This window comes from Chinchilla lanigera, unplaced genomic scaffold, assembly GCF_000276665.1.
Source record: "Chinchilla lanigera isolate Chin_1 unplaced genomic scaffold, ChiLan1.0 scaffold00005, whole genome shotgun sequence".
Taxonomy (NCBI): domain Eukaryota; kingdom Metazoa; phylum Chordata; class Mammalia; order Rodentia; family Chinchillidae; genus Chinchilla; species Chinchilla lanigera.
Genome location: NW_004955406.1, coordinates 17492957 through 17509989, shown reverse-complemented (window position 1 = coordinate 17509989; position 17033 = coordinate 17492957). Strand labels below are relative to the sequence as shown.

The following is a 17033-nucleotide window of genomic DNA, read 5'->3' as shown; positions in this document are numbered from 1 at the left end:
TGGGCTAGATGAGTGTTTTACATTCTCTTTGGCATGGCTTGTCTGTTCCAGATAAGCAGAAGAACATCTTCAGAATTCTTGAGTTTGTTTGGAACTGAGAGGAAAAACCCGATATCCAATTAAGATTCAGCAGAGGGATCAGAAGTAAGAGTTCAGGCAAGTTACCACTTGCAGTAGTTTCTACACAACAGAAACACCTTCATAGCTTCTTCTGATTACGTAAATAGGTTTGCTTTTAAAAAATTGAAATACACTAAAAAGTATAGAGAGTAAAATAAAAGGCATCTGTAATCCCTCTAATTTTAAAATAGCAAATTAACATTTCTGTGTACTTATATATATATTTCTCTTTACGCATACACACCACTCATGAAGTGACAATTTTATAGGAATAGGACGCAATAAAAAAGCCTTTTAAAAAAGTTACTTCTACATTTACCAGTACTTCCTTTAACACTGTCTCTTTTAAAAAGAAAGTATTATTAACTGCCAGGTATGTATCTTTTATCTACTTTCATCTATATAAATACATCCATGCTTATGTATAATTTTTACATATAATTATGTACATATATTATGGCATATGGGCTAATATGTTTTTTATCCAATAATATGAGCTAGAAAATTTTCTACATCAAGATATAACTCTAGTTTATTATTTGTTATTAGCCCAATGTTTCACAACATACATATCCCATAATATATTCAACTACTTCTCTATTCATGAACAAAACTTTTTTCAGTTTTTGACATCCTAAGCTCAAAAATTTTTAGTGAACTAACATCCATAATGCTGAGTCCCTAAGTTATATGTTTTTAATTTCTGATCCTGATACTGTTTTCTCAGCTACTAATTTACTATCATCATTTTTTAGTAAGTCAATATAATATATTTGTGTTCTCCTTGGAATTTTCAATTATTAAAAAAGGGGTATGTGTGGCTTCTTTTTGTAATTGCAAGTAGTGTCCTCTTTTAAGTAGACCTTCTCAATATGGCAGTCAGATCATGTTTCCAGCCTTTGGAGCTACACACTAAATCATTCCGTCAGGAAACTGTTACTGAAACGGACAGGTTCTGTGTGGCTGACGTGGCATCACAGTTTACAGTGTCTGCCAGCTGTGAGTAACAGCAGGCTGCCTTGGTGGGATGTAGCAGAAGCAGCAACAGCAACTCCTGATTTAGGGGCAAAAGATGTAAGTACTTATTTTCACCATTAACCAATTAATCCAAAGCAGCTCCAAACTCAAGAATGCTAAGAGAGAATAAATTCCCACTAGAGACCTTTCTAGCCGATTCATTTGAGAAGCATGTGGTCTTAACCAGAGGAGAAAGGCATTAAGCCAGCACATAGTTTCAGGAAAATGAAGAACTTACAAGGTCTTGTTCAAAATAAAACTAAATTCAACTCTGGCTAATGTAGCTTTCAAATCCTAGCTCTGCAGAGTGCCTGCATATCCTGGCAGGGGCTATCCCCTGTGTGCTGGAATGCATGGCTAACGTGCATGTGATTTCTACTGACACAAAAATTTAGGCAGGTTTGATTATGGTAAGATGAAAGGATGCTTAGCAATTACAGTGTTTGGAAGAGAGAGCCTGGTAAATAGTTTAAGGAGGATTCAAGCTGGTTAAAGCTGACTTAGAGGCAATGTGAAAACTTCTGTTCTCAAGCTCTATAGATGACGAGGGGTGTGGTGCTTTGCCAGCTAGATGAGAAATAAAACCCTGGCACAGCTCCTTTTAGCAAGAGGTGGCTCTATGACTGCTGTTCCCAAAGGCTTCCACTTGGGAAGTCATGTCCAGAGTTCCTGGTATTTTCAGAGTTCATAAACTGTGTGTTTATGGGTTGGTAATGATTTTTCTTTCATTGAGATTCTCTACTGTGATGTTCAGGTCTGCACGAAACCTTACAAGTAACCACTAGTGATCTATCCTCAGTGCAGTTAAATTATTGACCAGCAGATATTTTTGATCACCACCTCCGTGCTGGGGATACCTAGATGAGCAAGATGGAAGATGCTGATGGCCCTGTGGAGTTTGCCACACAGCAGGAAAAACAGATGTTATGAGAGGAGGGATGAACACGAGGCTGAGAGACTGGAGACCTGGATTTGGATTCTGGCGCTGATCCCAATGAACCATATGGCACTCTGAGCTTCAGCTTATGTGCTATAAAATGAGCACATTGGGATGGATAAGATCTTCAGTAATTGATTCCTCACCTCATGTGAGCTTTCCTCTTGCTCTACAGCTTCCCTAATGGGCACTGGATTTTCTTCACATCTGTTTTGGGGATGGGCTCTCTCCTTATGCAATGGGTCTCACCTGTCACCAAAGAGGACCCATCAGACTGTGATATTCTGAAATTAGAAGAAATCCCTCTAGGTGGGCCCCCTGTAATATGATTTTTTTAGGAGGAAAGGTTGCTTCCAAGAAAGATGTCTTAAAGATAGTGATTCCATATCCATGCATCTTAAACATTTGGGCTTCTGTTTTTCAAATGGTTAGTGGTCAGAACAGGTATCTTCACTGCTGCTGATCTTTGAAAGTTAAAGACACAAAAACTGGATACTAAGGAAAATGAAGTTGTTTAAAATAAGGGTGACCAACAGGCTTAAGTTCAAAAGAAATCTGAATCAAAAAATAAGGCAGGTTGTGGTTTCAAATAGAATAGAGGATACCCACCCTTAGTGACTGTGTGTGCACCTTAACTTCCTGGGACCCATCACCATTACTCAGTCATTTTTGACTTTGGAAATTGTGTCTCATAGCATGTTTTAATGGGAAAATAGATACAGTAGATTTAACATAATAATCATGAGTACTTTTCTCCCATCAACCTTGTCTCACTTTCCAAATTAACTATATGGGCATTCATATATCATTTGCTACTTCCTTCTTTCCCAAAGGCAGAAGTGTTCCTCCTGACCTGGGACAGATCCTCTCTCTCTCTTCTGGTACTGAGGGTTGTTCCGCTGAGCTACATTGCATGCCCTTTTCATTTTTGTAAAATTGTGAGACAGGATCTTACTAGGTTGCTCTGTGGCTTGAGCAGGGTTCAAACTGGAAATTCCTCTGCCTCAGCCTCCTGAAGTGCTGGGATTACAGGCATGTGCCACCATCCCACCTGATTCGGGTCTCTTAGATCATCCATCGCTATCAGCCACCTCAGAGAGCACCACACTCATCACTCAGTTCTCTTATTCCTCCTGAATCTTCAGCTTCTTCTTTATATTGTTTTTTCCATCTTAAGTAAAAATATGTTCAACTTTTTTCCCATTTTATACCGACCAGCAGTCCAGCCAATGAATAAACACAATTCCACCTCACTGTCCTCTTCTTTCCCCCACCTTTCCTCAAACCCTATGGAATTCGTGGTCACTTCAATTCTGATAGATTTCATCTCTTATTGTATCTCTCCTTGCCTCTTTTTCTTGACACTCCCTCCTGCCTGGTGGTCTTGGTGCTATTCTGGCTCTGCCTTCTGTCTTCACTGACTTCTCTTTCTCCCCTTTTGCTTTAAACTGTTGCTTTCTTGTTTTGAATCCTGTGCTCATCCCTGAAAATCTCACTCATAGCCATAATTTTAATGATAAAGTGTATGCCGATAATGCTCAATCAAGGCACATGCAAATCTTCGGGAAAGAAGCAGTGGATAAACAGATGAGCACTGCCCACTGTGAATGAGTGTTATCTCAAACTTATCCTGGGGATCCTCACTCATAGTCACTGCCTCAGGCATCTGCAGTACATTGTCCTGCAGGAATCTCAATCACCACAGCCCCATGAACTGATCTTTCTTCATAAAATCTGCTTCTCCCGGTGAAATGAATTCCAGTCTTGATCAGAGCCATCACCCTCTGTAGTCACCAACCTGACTGTGTAAATCCAAATAAACTGTACATCCTATTTATTTTGTCTCTTTGCCATCTTTTGAATCAGATACCCACAGCCTGCTCATCCTTCCGGTGCTTTAGTTTGGCCTGCATTGACTTAAGGTGCACAATGGCATCTGGCTCCTAAGGCTCACCCTGCCTCCACCCTGGCACTCCTAAAGCCTTCTCTGTACTGTGACTTGGGTGATTTCCTAGAATGCCACTGGATGATGTTATTTACCTCCTTTCAATCTCTCCTGGTCTTTAAGCATCCAAAGCCTCCATATTGCAGGCCCAGCTTGGCTCTCTGGCTTTTCCCACATCCCTGAATGGGCACTACTCTCCAGCCTGCCTGAGCATGGTGGGTCACCAGAACCCAGCCAGCTGACCCTCTCCTCCATACTTGGGTCTTACAGGTCCCTCTTATGGAGCTCCCCTTCCCCCCCTCCCAAATCGCCCAATTCAATTATAATTATCCAACAGGGCTCAAGGAGTGCTTTCTTCCCCAGGAAGCCAAGCTGGCTACCCTGCCTGGCATACATACTATTCTATGTAACCTCCACCCTGACACTCACCACCCTTAATTAAAGACATTAGCTTACTTTATTTTCCTCTTTAGTTGATGGTGAAAACATATGAAATATAATGATATTTTTATTTCTGTGTTCTTAGTGCTTACAGCAGGCATATAATGGCTAATTAATCAACTTTTATTGAGTGAATAAATGGGGGACAGATAGCCACCTGCAGCTCCAGGGTGACATTCTGTTTTCTCGTTCATCCCCATGGGAAGCATTCTTTTCCCTCTGTAATTCAAGTGTAAGTTGCAGGCACATGCTTCTTAGACATGTCTCTGGATTGCTGAATTAATCACCATGGTCAGGGGGATGCAAGAATTACTAAACAGGTCTGAATTTTATACCTATTTGTTATGGTTTCTGTCTAGATGTCTCCCCAAAGCCTCATGCAGTCGTGAGGCAGGCTTCTAGAGTTTATGATTGATCCATGATCCAATGCTGGTATTATGGTTGTGAGTGTCACAATTGCCCTGGGGCGGGTAACTTGCATACAGCGTAAGGGAGGGAAAGAGGTTGTTTGTTGCTGCTCCTCTCTTATGCTCTTGCTGCTTTTGCTGTCTTCTGCTGCCATGAACTGTTACCCTGGGCCATGTGCTTTGGAGCCAGCTGATTGTGGACTGAAACCTCTACAAACTGTGAGCTAGATAAACCTTTCCTTCCTTAATTTTGGGTGTCTGGTATTTTATCTCAGCAACGAGAGAAAGGTAACGAAGACACTATCCTTAGAGCAAGGGATAGGTGGGTCCCTCACAGGATGTGGAGGGGGCAGGAAAGTTCACCAAAGGAAAATGGGTGATTTATTGCCCAAAGCTAGAGGTTGGATACTGGACAGGCAGAAATTGCAGATACTCACCACATGTGTGTATAAACAGCCCAGGTACTGGGGAGAGCTGGTGTGTACACACCTCTCTCTGGGGCCAGGCAAGGCTGCCACGATGGTCTCCTCAACCTCAACTTCGGTTCTCAGCTCTCCTCCTTGTGTTCTAGGCTCAAACCACTGAACTTTAATCCATGGATGAGGCTGTGAATGCAGCAGGCCTTCCCTCACTTTTTATTTTGGTTCCAAGACTTAAACTCAGGACCTCGCACTTGCCAGGAAAGTGCTGCACCACTGAGCTAAATCTCCGGCCCTTTCCCTCGCTTTTGATCTGTCGTTGTACCCATTATTCTGTCCTAGGGCACATTCTCTCCGCTCTCCCTCCCCTCTGCCAGAACAGTGCACTCTATCCTTTGAGACTCTATCCTCTATCCTTTGTGCTGCGAAACCTTCTCTGCTCAGGATTGACATCTGCGAGATGCATTTCATCTGCTTCTTATGGTCATCCTCGATGGGTACATCCTGTTGGAATTACCTGTTACCTTGTCTGTGTTCCATTAGGCAGTAAAACTCCTAGAAGATAAGGAATAAATTCATTTTGTTCATTTTGCGTGGCCTAAACTTCACACTTAAAATGATGCTTAGCACATGGCCGGTACTTAATAAATAAACAGTGATTAAAACACTCATTTTCCCCACCTGTTTCTTGGTCATTAAATAGCATAAACCCTTTTGGGTGCCTTTCCTGTAGTTTGGGGTTTAGCATCTTCTTTATAGGAGCTATGGAGAATCTGCTTATATGGGAGAAAAATAATTTTATTGCAGTGAATAAATGGATTAATATGTGTTTGAAATATTATTTATTGAATGAAAGAAATACTTTTCTATTGTCCAAGGGGTGAGGCTATATCCCGGTTGGATTCAGTCAGTGATCTCTTCTGTTCAGTGATTGACATGGGACCAGCACTAGGGCATGATGTCACAGCGTTGTCAGTGTCATAGGACATGTGAAGTATATCCTCAGTAGAAAGGAAATATTTGCAGTAGGCCTGTACAGAAACTGCATCACAGAGGCAAAGTCAGGGAGGGCAAGAAGTAATTATTCAGCATGAGAGAACCTTTATGAGAGGCTCCCAGAAAACGGTAAACTTTGGCAATCTCCTTTCCAGTGACTGCAGATTTGAGTGCTTTAAAAAGAAACTTCTCCATCATCCTGTGCCCTCTGATGTCCTTCAGAAGCTGGAGTTTGAACTTGGTGCTGGCATCTTAAATGGCTCCTATGGAAATTGCCCAATGTGCTAAATTCAGCATTAGAGCAGCTCTCCTGGGGAGCGCCGCTCCATCTGCAGGCACTTATCCCAGACGGAGAGAACAGGGGATTGTGAGCGCCACCGAAACACGTGTATGCCTCACGCTGCACACACACGGGCTATTTCTGTACACAGAACAGTGGGCAGAGGAGCAGAACACCATGAAGTGGTATAAAACTTTGTTGGCTGACAAAATGAGATGGGGAGGAAATGCAGAACTCTTTGCCTTCTTATTTTTATAACTAAATATACCTACCTATCTATCACCAGGTTGAATGAGTCTATTTATATAGGCTGATAAGTTTGAAGGTTGTAATCTTTGAATTCACGTGGAACTTATTTTTAAATAGCTGTATTTTTATGTTAAATAGATTACACGGCTATAAGTAAGCAGGATGCTTTTTTGAACAAAAACCTTGGACTAAAAGTCCTGTGATTGACTTTCCTCCACTTGATGACTAATGCTGATGCACTGTGTGAGTTTGGTGAAATATATTACCCTTTCTGGTCTTACTTTTATTGCTCTTAAGATGGACAAGCTCTACTGCTGCTGCAGGTAATGAAAATAACAAGCCAAGGCCAAGCATCTCTGGGGAAAAACTATGATTATAGTGAATTATTATGATGAGAGAGAAAGCAGAATAAATATTAAAACCAATAACCTCAGATTAGATTATAAGTCAGTAATAAAATATAGGTGAGGTAACTGTTCAATATGAATTGCTAGGAGAAAAGTTAAATAAGAATACATATCCTGCACTCTAGGAGGCTGAAGTAGGGAATGTTTGAGACCTGGACAATTTAGTGAGACTCTATCTCAGAATAAAAAATGAAATGGACTAGGAATGTGGCCTAGTGGGAAGGCCCTGGGTTCAATCCCCATTAGTGTCACAAAAGAAAGAAAAGAAAAGAAAAGAAAAAGAATATGTACCCTGGACAACCTAGAAAATAACTTTTTCTATGCTCTTTTAAACAACAGCATTGATAACAATTTTTTGTTGAATACTTCCTACGTGCAGGTACTTTGCTCAGTTCTTTCCCAAGGTCATTCATGTATGCATCACATTTTAATTGAACATCTACTATATTCCAGGAATGGTACATTATCTCATTTATTCTATGACAACCTTACGAAGATATCTACAATTTTATACTCATTTAATAAAGCCTGAGAAGATAAGTAATTTGCTTAAAGTGTCACAGCCAGTCAGTAGAGGTTCTGACTATAAATCTTGTGCTCTTAACCACAATGCTGTACCATACTCATTGGCTTTGTGTACAGTTTAGCTTGTCACATTTTTAACAATGTAAAGAACCTGGAAGAAAAAGTCAAAGACTCATTGAAAACCCTCTCCTGGATTTAATAGGCCCTTCCTTGTGTGATTTTTTTTCCATTCATCATTTCATTTCATCCACATCGCAGCCCTTTGAAGGGCTTTTGAGATTTCATTTTAAAGGTGAAGAATCTGAGGTTCATAGAGAGCGTGGATTTGTCCAAAGGCACACAGCTGGGAAACAGCACAGTAAGAACTAAATCAAAATTCATCATTTCTGTTTCCTTTCCTCTGGAGTGGTGCTACTCTTCAAAATGATCCAGATAGTTTTATAAGGAAATACAAGCATAAACATAAACAAAAATGCCACCTGTCCCAGTTAAACGGAGAGACTATGGGATTCCTGGAGCCCCTGCAGAGTGTTGTTTATAGTTTTTATCCAGCTCTGGAGAGCTCGCTGTGCTGAGGATCTGTAAATAAACGTGCAAGCCAGTCTTGGCTCGGGCCTTGCTGGCTTAGACACCGCCTCACCTGCGGGGGGTGAACTCTTTCCAGAGGGTCCTTCCAGCTCATTGGCTCTGTGTGTCTCCACGTCTGCCCTCGTTCAGAATGTGTCTCTCAAACTGCACCTGGAGGGCAAGCACCGCTGCTCTGCTGTTCGAGCAGCCTACCAGGCTCCTAACTCAGCCCTGATAATAGATTAGAGGGACAGAGTTTAAGGAAAGGAAGCCGCTTTATTTGTAAAGAGGAGAAGATAGAGAGCTACCCTGATAAGAAAGAAGCAGGGTAGGACGCTCTGGAAAGATGGAGGACCCGTGGGCTCTTTGATTTTAGCTGTTTTTATATGGGGTGTGGGTGACTCTCTTCTACCTGGAACTTGCCATAGCTGGGTTGGCTTTTGGGCACCTCTGCCTCACATCATTTTTTCTGGTGGTCTATGTGTAGCTTTGTTTGTTTGTCTTTTTTGTTTTGTTTTCCGGTACTGGGAATTGAACTCATGACCTTGCGCTTGCCAGGCAGGCGCTGTGCCACTGAGCTAAATCCCCAGCCCCTTGTTTGTTTGTTGTTGCTGTACATTTTAAGGCCTTATCTTTGAGTTGGGCCACTAGTTGGCAAGGAAGTATCTTATTTATGGCTAGCTTAGAGTTGGTAAGGCTGTGTGTGGATATCTATTGTATTCTGTAATGACCTAGAGTGAATAATATAGTGACTCTAGAGTGAATGCACGTGTATATAAGTGTGTAGTCAGTGCATAGGTGTGAATACACACTGCCTTAAAGTTAGTTGGCTCCCCTTGCTTTTTGTATATTTTATTGGAGGTGGGGGCAACTTATCATTGGTGTACCTGGCTGTCTCTCTGTGTCCTGCCTGTCAACTCCTTTTCTGGTCCCTTGGTGCAAGTCTTAAGGCTGTTTGGCGCCTTTAAATATCTGATATATATATATATTAACCCCCCCTCCCCCATCTTTAACTTGCTTCCAGGGGAATCTCAGTTTGTTTTTTAACTCCTCGCCAAGATTAGCTAGAAGACCTAAAGAGGCCCCTATTTTACTTTCTCATCTACAGACTCCTGTCCTTACAAAACTTTGCCACCAAATGGGATGGAATGACTTCTGGGAGTGCAGGGTATGTGTGTATGAATGAAATTTCTTTGATGTTGCATCTTAAAAATTAAAAATTAATTAAAAAGAATTAAAAATTAATGCAAATAGATTAAAATATATGTATTTACTGTACATTAAGATTCTATTTTAAATTATTTATAAAAAGAAATGGATGTCTACCCTGTGGCATCATGCACTATCCCTGGGGCTACAAGTGCTCCTGCATGAAAGGCAGCAGATTACATCTTATTAAAGTTGCTCATTCTAATGTTCTCACCTTCACTCATTCTTTTTGTTCTATGTAATCATGTGGCAGTTCTCTATTTTCCTTGCTCTCATGGCTCAAGGGGATACTTTGTTGAATATCAATAGAGAGGTATAGATTTCACAAGTATAATAGATGGTCAATTAATACCGTACTAGTGACTTTGTAGGCACTACCCATGGAAATGATAACTGTTATCATGTGGTGGATCTGACAGATAAATTCCAGGCTCTCGTGTACAACAAAGAACTGCAAGTGCACATCAAATGGTAAAGGAGAAGCAGCTACATTTATTGAAGACATGATCAGGGAAAGACCATGCCAGAAAAAACAAGCAATGAACAGAAAAATGGTATCAGGATGACAGGAAAGTAAAAAGTACACAGCACACAGATAAATCAGGCTGCCACAGTTTAAAAAATGTACAACCTATCCCTGTGCCTGTCATTTGGCCTTTGGGGTAAGAGTGACAGGAATGATTGACAGGGTGCTGAGTCATCTTCAGGGGCTTCTATTGTATAGGACATTCCCAGAATTCACTATCGTTTAATTATAAACATGATATGCAGTCCATATTTATGAACCTTTAATGAAGTTCAAGTGAGGAAAAAGGTGAATAAAGGTGAGGCCAGGAGATCTAAGGAGCTTGGGCTCTTGCGTGCTCTGACCTAGAGCTTCAAGTATTTCCTGGGTCTTTGTTATTTTTTGCCTGTCTTGGAACAATGGAATGAGGAGTGGCGCTGGTGTGCTGTCCGGACTCAACTGAGTAGTCTCCCAGCCCCCACTGTACTCCTTGTACTAGTAACTATTAGCATTTATTGAGCATTAATCACATGGCAAGTTTCTATATGTTTTTAACATAATTTTTGTTTTATAATAACTCTGTGACGTAGGAGGCCCTATTATTATCCCAGTTTTACAGATGAGGAAAAGGACACACAGACAATTTATGCAAGTTCACATAGCCACCAGATAGGGAGGCTGGAATTCTTATCCAGGCAGCCTTATTCCAGGATCACCAAGTTGTACCTCTCCTCCAGGAAATGTACATCCTCACGTGCAACTGGCAGAACACTCCAAAGGTCCTTTATTTCATTTAGCAGGTGTGTGTGTGTGAGTCACCTCTGCAACTTGGAGCTTGATGTGGGGTCACAAGTCACAGTAGCATTCATCTGCTACCCTGCTCATCCTGGTTCAGGGGAAACCAATAAAATGGGAGGAATGAAGAAAGGAGAAGTCAGGCTCTCTTTGCCACCCAGGGCTGAGAAGGAAGCCTGGGGTCATTCTTCTTGAATGATAAAGCTCTTCTGTAGTTCTTGGCAGCAGAGGTGAATACAGGCATCCAGGTAGGGAGCTCTTAAAGCAGTCATTTGTTAAGGCTTATCCACAGAGTTCCTTGGTCATGTAGGAATCCTGCATCGTGCCCAAACCCTTACTCCTACGACTGCCATAAGAATAACAGTCCTAGGACTGGCACTGGAGGCTTATAGTACTTGTGCCAGGCTAACTGTTTTTGGCACTGTTTTTTCTGGCACTCCCTGTCCTGATAATTGGAACTGCTGATTGCACATGCTGCTTTGAATCTTGGCTGCCACACGGCTCACCTGAGGGAAGGGTGAGAGTTTTGGTGGCCAATTACTGGTTGAGGCCACAAGATGCATGTCTCCAAGATGGGCTCCGGGGCATGGCTTTGCTGGGAGTCAGGAGGCTGCTCCCCAGTGAGCCTTCCCCCCTCGACACCTTCTTGGAGTCAGACAATGAGATGCGTGAGGGTTGAAAAGAGTCATAATGCATCAGATAGGGCTGAAAATGCAGGTGTGGAGATTACCCAGTCGCTCCCACTTTGGCTGAGAGTTTTAAAAATTACTATTATGGAGTAATGTTTTTATTTCATTGTACTGCTGGAGTGTGTTTCTTAATTTTAGATAGGGAATTTGACTTAACAAGGTATGTAGATAATTTGCGTCTGTTTCTGTCTCATTTGTGTCCCATTTGAGATCCTTTTATCCCCTCTGTGGCCAGCCCCTCAGCTCAGTGCCTCAATATTCTCTTTTGCTCTCTCTGGAAACTCCTTTTCACAGTTTAATTCCATATTCACACCCTGAAAACAATAGGATACAGTCATATAGTGCAAGCTGTTGCTGCTATCCATTCCAGGTGTTTATAAATTGAGCTGTTGCCATGCGCCAGGCATTGTGTTAGGCACTGCGGATATAGCATGGAACCAAGCACAAAAGGTTGATATCTCTGTGGAGGTTAAAGTTAAAGTCAGCCTACCTATCTAATAATGGACACATTCTAGTCCACTTGTTATTTGAGGCCATGTTCTTAACTGAGGCTGATTCATAGTTTCCACATTGACCGTTCTACACTTACACGATGTCTCTCAAGTTCTTCACCAAATGCCCAAGATATCCAGTGAAACTTGAAATTCTACTCTGCAGAGAATTGTTTCTGCTTCCTTCATTTGCAAATTTGCCTCCATCTAACCTTGCATTCACCTTCTTTATCCCTTTCTCAGAGGAATAGTGACTCCTCCTCTTAGTGAGATTTGATTTTTTTTCCCCATACGCTAGATTCCACAGGACCAGTCTCTCTGAGATTTGTCCCTTCAAGAACTATGTTTCTTTTCTGTATCTCTAATCCGTCCACATCAATCAGTACAGAACTCTTTTCTCTTGTCTACCCTACACCAGCTTTTCAAACCTGAGTGCCTCACAGGAGCCTTAGCCCTTTTCTTCATATCTAGACTTGTAGAAAGAGTAATTTGTAGTTATTGCCTCCTTTCCTTACTTAACATTTGCTTCTATTAATTCTAAGTCTAGTCCTTCACTCCCTTGACCTTGGCTCTACTGAAATAGTTCACCAAGCCTTCTGCTTGTCAAATCCCACTGGATCTAGAGTATAGTCGCTTTTATTTGTTGCCTTTCTCAGCATTGCTCCTAATTTGGGCATTGTTGACTACACTCCTATCTTTGAAGCCATTATTTCCTCTGGTCTCTGGGATACTGTTCTCTAGGTTCTCTGCCTATCTGTCTGACTTTTCTCAGTACCTTTCACAGGCTCCTCTTGCTATGTCCAGCTTTTACATGTTGGTGCTCTCCAGGATTCCTTCCTGGATTTGTCTTCTAATTCTAAGATTTTCTTGGCAGTATTATCCATCATCACTTCTCTTCTTAGACCTTTCTCTTGGTCTCTAGACCATTATAGTCAACTACATACTGAGCACACTTGCCTCTGTGTCCCACAGGACCCTCACACTTGGCATGACCCAAACTGACTACATTATTTCTCCCCACTCCATATTGGCTCTTCTCCCAAGATTACCATCCAAAACAGACCCCGTGTTTTCATCTTCACAGCCCCAAAACTTGGGATTATCCTTGACTTTTCCTTTTGCCTCACCTTCTATAGTCAACAGAGTATCAATTCATGTGACCCTATTCCATTAAAAATACTGTTTCTCTTAGTGTTTGTCTATGGTGCTCAAGGATTCCTGGTAAATCTGCCCTGGATTTAGGTGGATAGTCACACTCATCAGCACTAGTCTGCTGGCTACAGACTAATCACATCATCAGCAGTGATATTATTGTTAGAAAGATGTCAGACTGGGATAATATCTTAGTTCAGGTGGCTATGACAGAATACGATAGATTCAGTAGCTTAAACAACCAAAATTTATTTCTCATAGTTTTGGGAGCTGTAAGTGTAAGATCAGGTGCTGGCAGACCCATTGTAGGATGAGGACCTGCTTCTTGGTTTGCAAATCGCTGTATTCTGTTGTATCTTTATATGACAGAAAGCAGAAAGACAGGAAGAAGCTGTCCTGCGTAATGTCTATAGGAGTTATAAGGGCACTAATCTCATTCACAAGGGTGCCACTCTCACGATCTGATTACTTGCTGAAACTCTTATATCATAATACTATCACATTTGGAGTTAGAATTTCAATTTATGAATTTGAGGTGAAGGGCAGACATTCACCCTGTGGCGGGCAGTTAGTCCTATTTGAAGTAGGAGCCTAGATAGAGTGGTTTGGTTCATTTGATCAATAGTTAAGATGCAGAGCAGGACTCAGACATGATGGTAGGACACTATCTCAGGATAGTGGGAGGAATATAGCTGTTTGGGCTGGAGGAGCTCATGAGATCATGCAAGAGCACTGCAAAGAGAGATTAGGGTGGCAAGACTGATTCTAGCCTGTCTTCCGGTGGGACTGAACTTCTAATGTTTTGTTTAGATGAGAAGATTTGGTGTAGAACGCAGGAAGAATTGAACTACCAGGCTGAAAGATTTAGCAGCTGTAGATGCAAGCAGTTGAGGAAGGGAGGGATTGCTAAATCCCAAATGCTTTGGAGTGGTGAAATCTCACCACAATCTATTTCATTCTGTGACCTATATAACTGTTGTGTGCCATATATCTACCTAAAATAATTAAAACTAATTAAAATTAATTTTGGTTGGTGAGTGTTTGAAGAGTTTTATAATAACTCTTGAGATAATTAGAGATGCTTTGGGATGTCACAAAAGGAACATTTGGGATAGCCAGGGCAGATATTTAAACTAGAAATGTGCACTGAAGGCTAGTAACAGAATGACAATTCTGTAACTGAAGGAGCATCAATTTAGGAATGAAAGGGTTATGCTGGTAAACTGGCTTTCTGAAAAGCAAACAAACAACAACAAGCTTGCTTTGTAGTATTTTTCTTTCCGTTTCTGTGGTGTGAATATTTATTTCCACCATGGCAGGTTCCAGATTACCTGTGGTTTACTAACTGGCTCATACAATTCCTGAATATTTAATGATCAGCTTTTTCAAACCCTGTGGAAGGCAGCTGGAGCACACCAGTGTAATTCTCACTGGGTTTCTGCTTAGCTTTGTGATCTTGGGTAAATTACTTCAATTCTGTGGATTTTAGTTTTATCATCAAAAAAGTGGAGTGGCTAAAATAGCCTCTCAGCTTCTTTCCAAAGTTAGCTTTCTAACAATGCAGGTGATATTTAAGTCTAATGTCATGTTATAAGCCAAAAGAATTAGATCAGACTTTTATGACTGACATTGTGATATTTCAGAACACATAATTTGATTTCAGGTCATAATCATATTATGTATTATCATCAACTATGTTTTGATTCCTACTGTCATTGTTTGTGTCCTTTTTCAGGGTCTTTTCCCAGAAGGATTAAAAACAGCAGGGCAGCCATTCATGAGCCAAACTTCATGTCCTAGCAGTGAGGTAAGAACCCATTACCTGGAGTCTGAGAATTCTACAGTTGGTTGCTAGGCAGAAGGAGTCAGACGAGGGACTGAGAGAAAATCTTAAGGCTCAGCTATATTACTTATTTCACCATGAGACCCAACAGTGGTGGCTTTACCTGGAGTGGCCATTACATATAGGCTAATTTGCTCTAAATTTTTTGAAGGCAAGAATGGTGTCAGTCATATTATGTGTGTCAGATCCTCACACATAACAGGAAGTCAGTAAAGAGTTTGTTGAAAGAAAAAATAGACTATTGGGCTTATAAAAGAGCAGACAGCCTTTTAAAATATGCATGCATGTGGGCATACGCTTCTCCCTGTTTATCTTAATGCTGAAGAAATGTATTTTTCAAATGTGAAAAATTACTTTCGTGCTATAACAGAAAAATTTTCAATACCACTAGTTCAATATTGAGTCTTTAAATCTTCCTTCCAGCTTGATAACAGAATTGATTGTACAATCAGAATCCGCTGGAGAGAAACATGAGAGAGAAAAACTCATACCAGGCAATCAAGGTATTTACTCTTCACCCGTGAGTACCGCACTAACGGGATTAGTGGAAATAGCTCTTTTGAAAGGAAAAGATCATACTTTTACATATCATGTGCTGCTTCACTAACATTTAATCCACATGGTGATTGTCATAAGTTAAGTGTTATTATTATTCCCATTTTAAAGAAGAAGAAACTGAGACTCAGAGAAATTGCATCATAGGAGCAGTCTGGGGTGGAGCCTCAGGTTCACATCCCAAAGTCGAGCTTTTCTCACTAGACCAGGCTGCCTTCAGGGCTTCCTGGGTTTCCTCTCTCTGGTGTCTCTCTTCCTTGTTTGCTGTGGGGATTTGGATGCGTTCCCCTGTGAGTGACTGGCTCAGCCCACAGCCAGGCAAACAGAGGCACCAGCCTCTCACAAGGTGCTGAGCAAATACGTCAAATCAAAACTGTCCCAGCTGGAGGTGGCAGGGCTGAACTTTGCCCTCATGAATCAGCTCCATGGAGGCCTGGCAGTTGCAAAGGTAATTAACTGGCTATGGATTTGAGGGCCAGGTGAGTCTTGGTAGATGTGGCACCTGGACTTTGACAATCTTCTGGAGGAGAGGAGGCACTCTTGGGCACGTCCCTGGAGTGGCGTGAAGGACGGTGGGAAGCCACCGCAGCAGGTGTGTGGGGAAGCTAGCTGCTTCTTTCTCTTCCTTGAGCTGTGCTTGCTGGGTTGGCAGATTAGAAAAGGCACCATCGGCTTTGCTGGGGCCAGGGAAGATCACCTGTGTGAATGCTGGAGTGTGCTTGCTCTGTCGTTATAGATAGAGTTCCTTCATTCGGAGAATCTTAGGTGTTTTCAATTTGATATATTACTGCCTGAGGTCTAACCTACTGGAGTTGGTGAGTCTTGGCAACAAAATGATGTGATTCCAGTGAAGAGATGGGGCATTGTGCTGTTGTGGTCAGGGATGAGCTGGCTGGTGAAAATTGCGAGACAAAGGGAAAGCAGCTCTCTTCTGGTTCTGCTTACCTGTGTCCCAATGGAGCCGAGTTTCCCGGGGAAACTGTTCAGGGAGCCGCTAGGGCATTAGTCTTTAGGAAAGCCCACGTTCCCTTGCCCTGCAATCTGGGGCTCTGGGTCTTTCTTGGAATTTGCTTGACAGAGGCTCTCATCGCATCTGGCTTTTTCTGAGAAAGTGACCTGACTTTCCCTGGGCCTCCTGGGTTGCGGCTGATGTGAAGGTGGAAGGTAGCTGCTCCCTGCTCTTCTTGTGCATTCTGCTGCCTCATAGCTCTTGGCTCATAGCGCCAGACCCTGGCTCTGTGTGTCTAAGCACAGCAATGTTTTGGTTTGGGTACATACCCTTTTGACCTTTTGTTCTGATTGATCTATTTTAGATGATGCTGGGAGCTTCAGGAATGGGAACAAGTTGATAGATTTGATCAGAATCTTGCAACGTAAGGTAGTTCCCAAGGAAGAAGAAAGCCGGGGCTGGCCTAGTCTGTGTGAGCTAATGCCCTAGCGGCTCCCTGAACAGGAGAAAGGTCTGAGCCTGCTTTCCTCTGCAG

The 17033-nt window shown here is 41.9% G+C and overlaps 1 protein-coding gene across 6 annotated transcripts in view; it reads left to right on the top strand.

Moving 5' to 3' along the window:
- Positions 1-610: 610 nt before the first annotated feature.
- Sec16b (SEC16 homolog B, endoplasmic reticulum export factor) overlaps positions 611-17033 on the top strand; it is a 50681-nt gene continuing 34258 nt past the window's right edge. For 2 of the 6 annotated variants that reach the window (XM_013521012.1, XM_013520997.1), the window contains exons 1-3: positions 611-1194; positions 14887-14958; positions 15418-15497. The gene's annotated coding sequence lies outside the window, so the exon portion shown is untranslated. Of the gene's footprint in view, positions 1195-9418; positions 9479-14886; positions 14959-15417; positions 15498-15928; positions 15998-16025; positions 16142-17033 lie in introns of those variants that run through there. The other 4 variants (XM_013521014.1, XM_013521001.1, XM_013521007.1 and 1 more) reach the window with 4 other exon arrangements.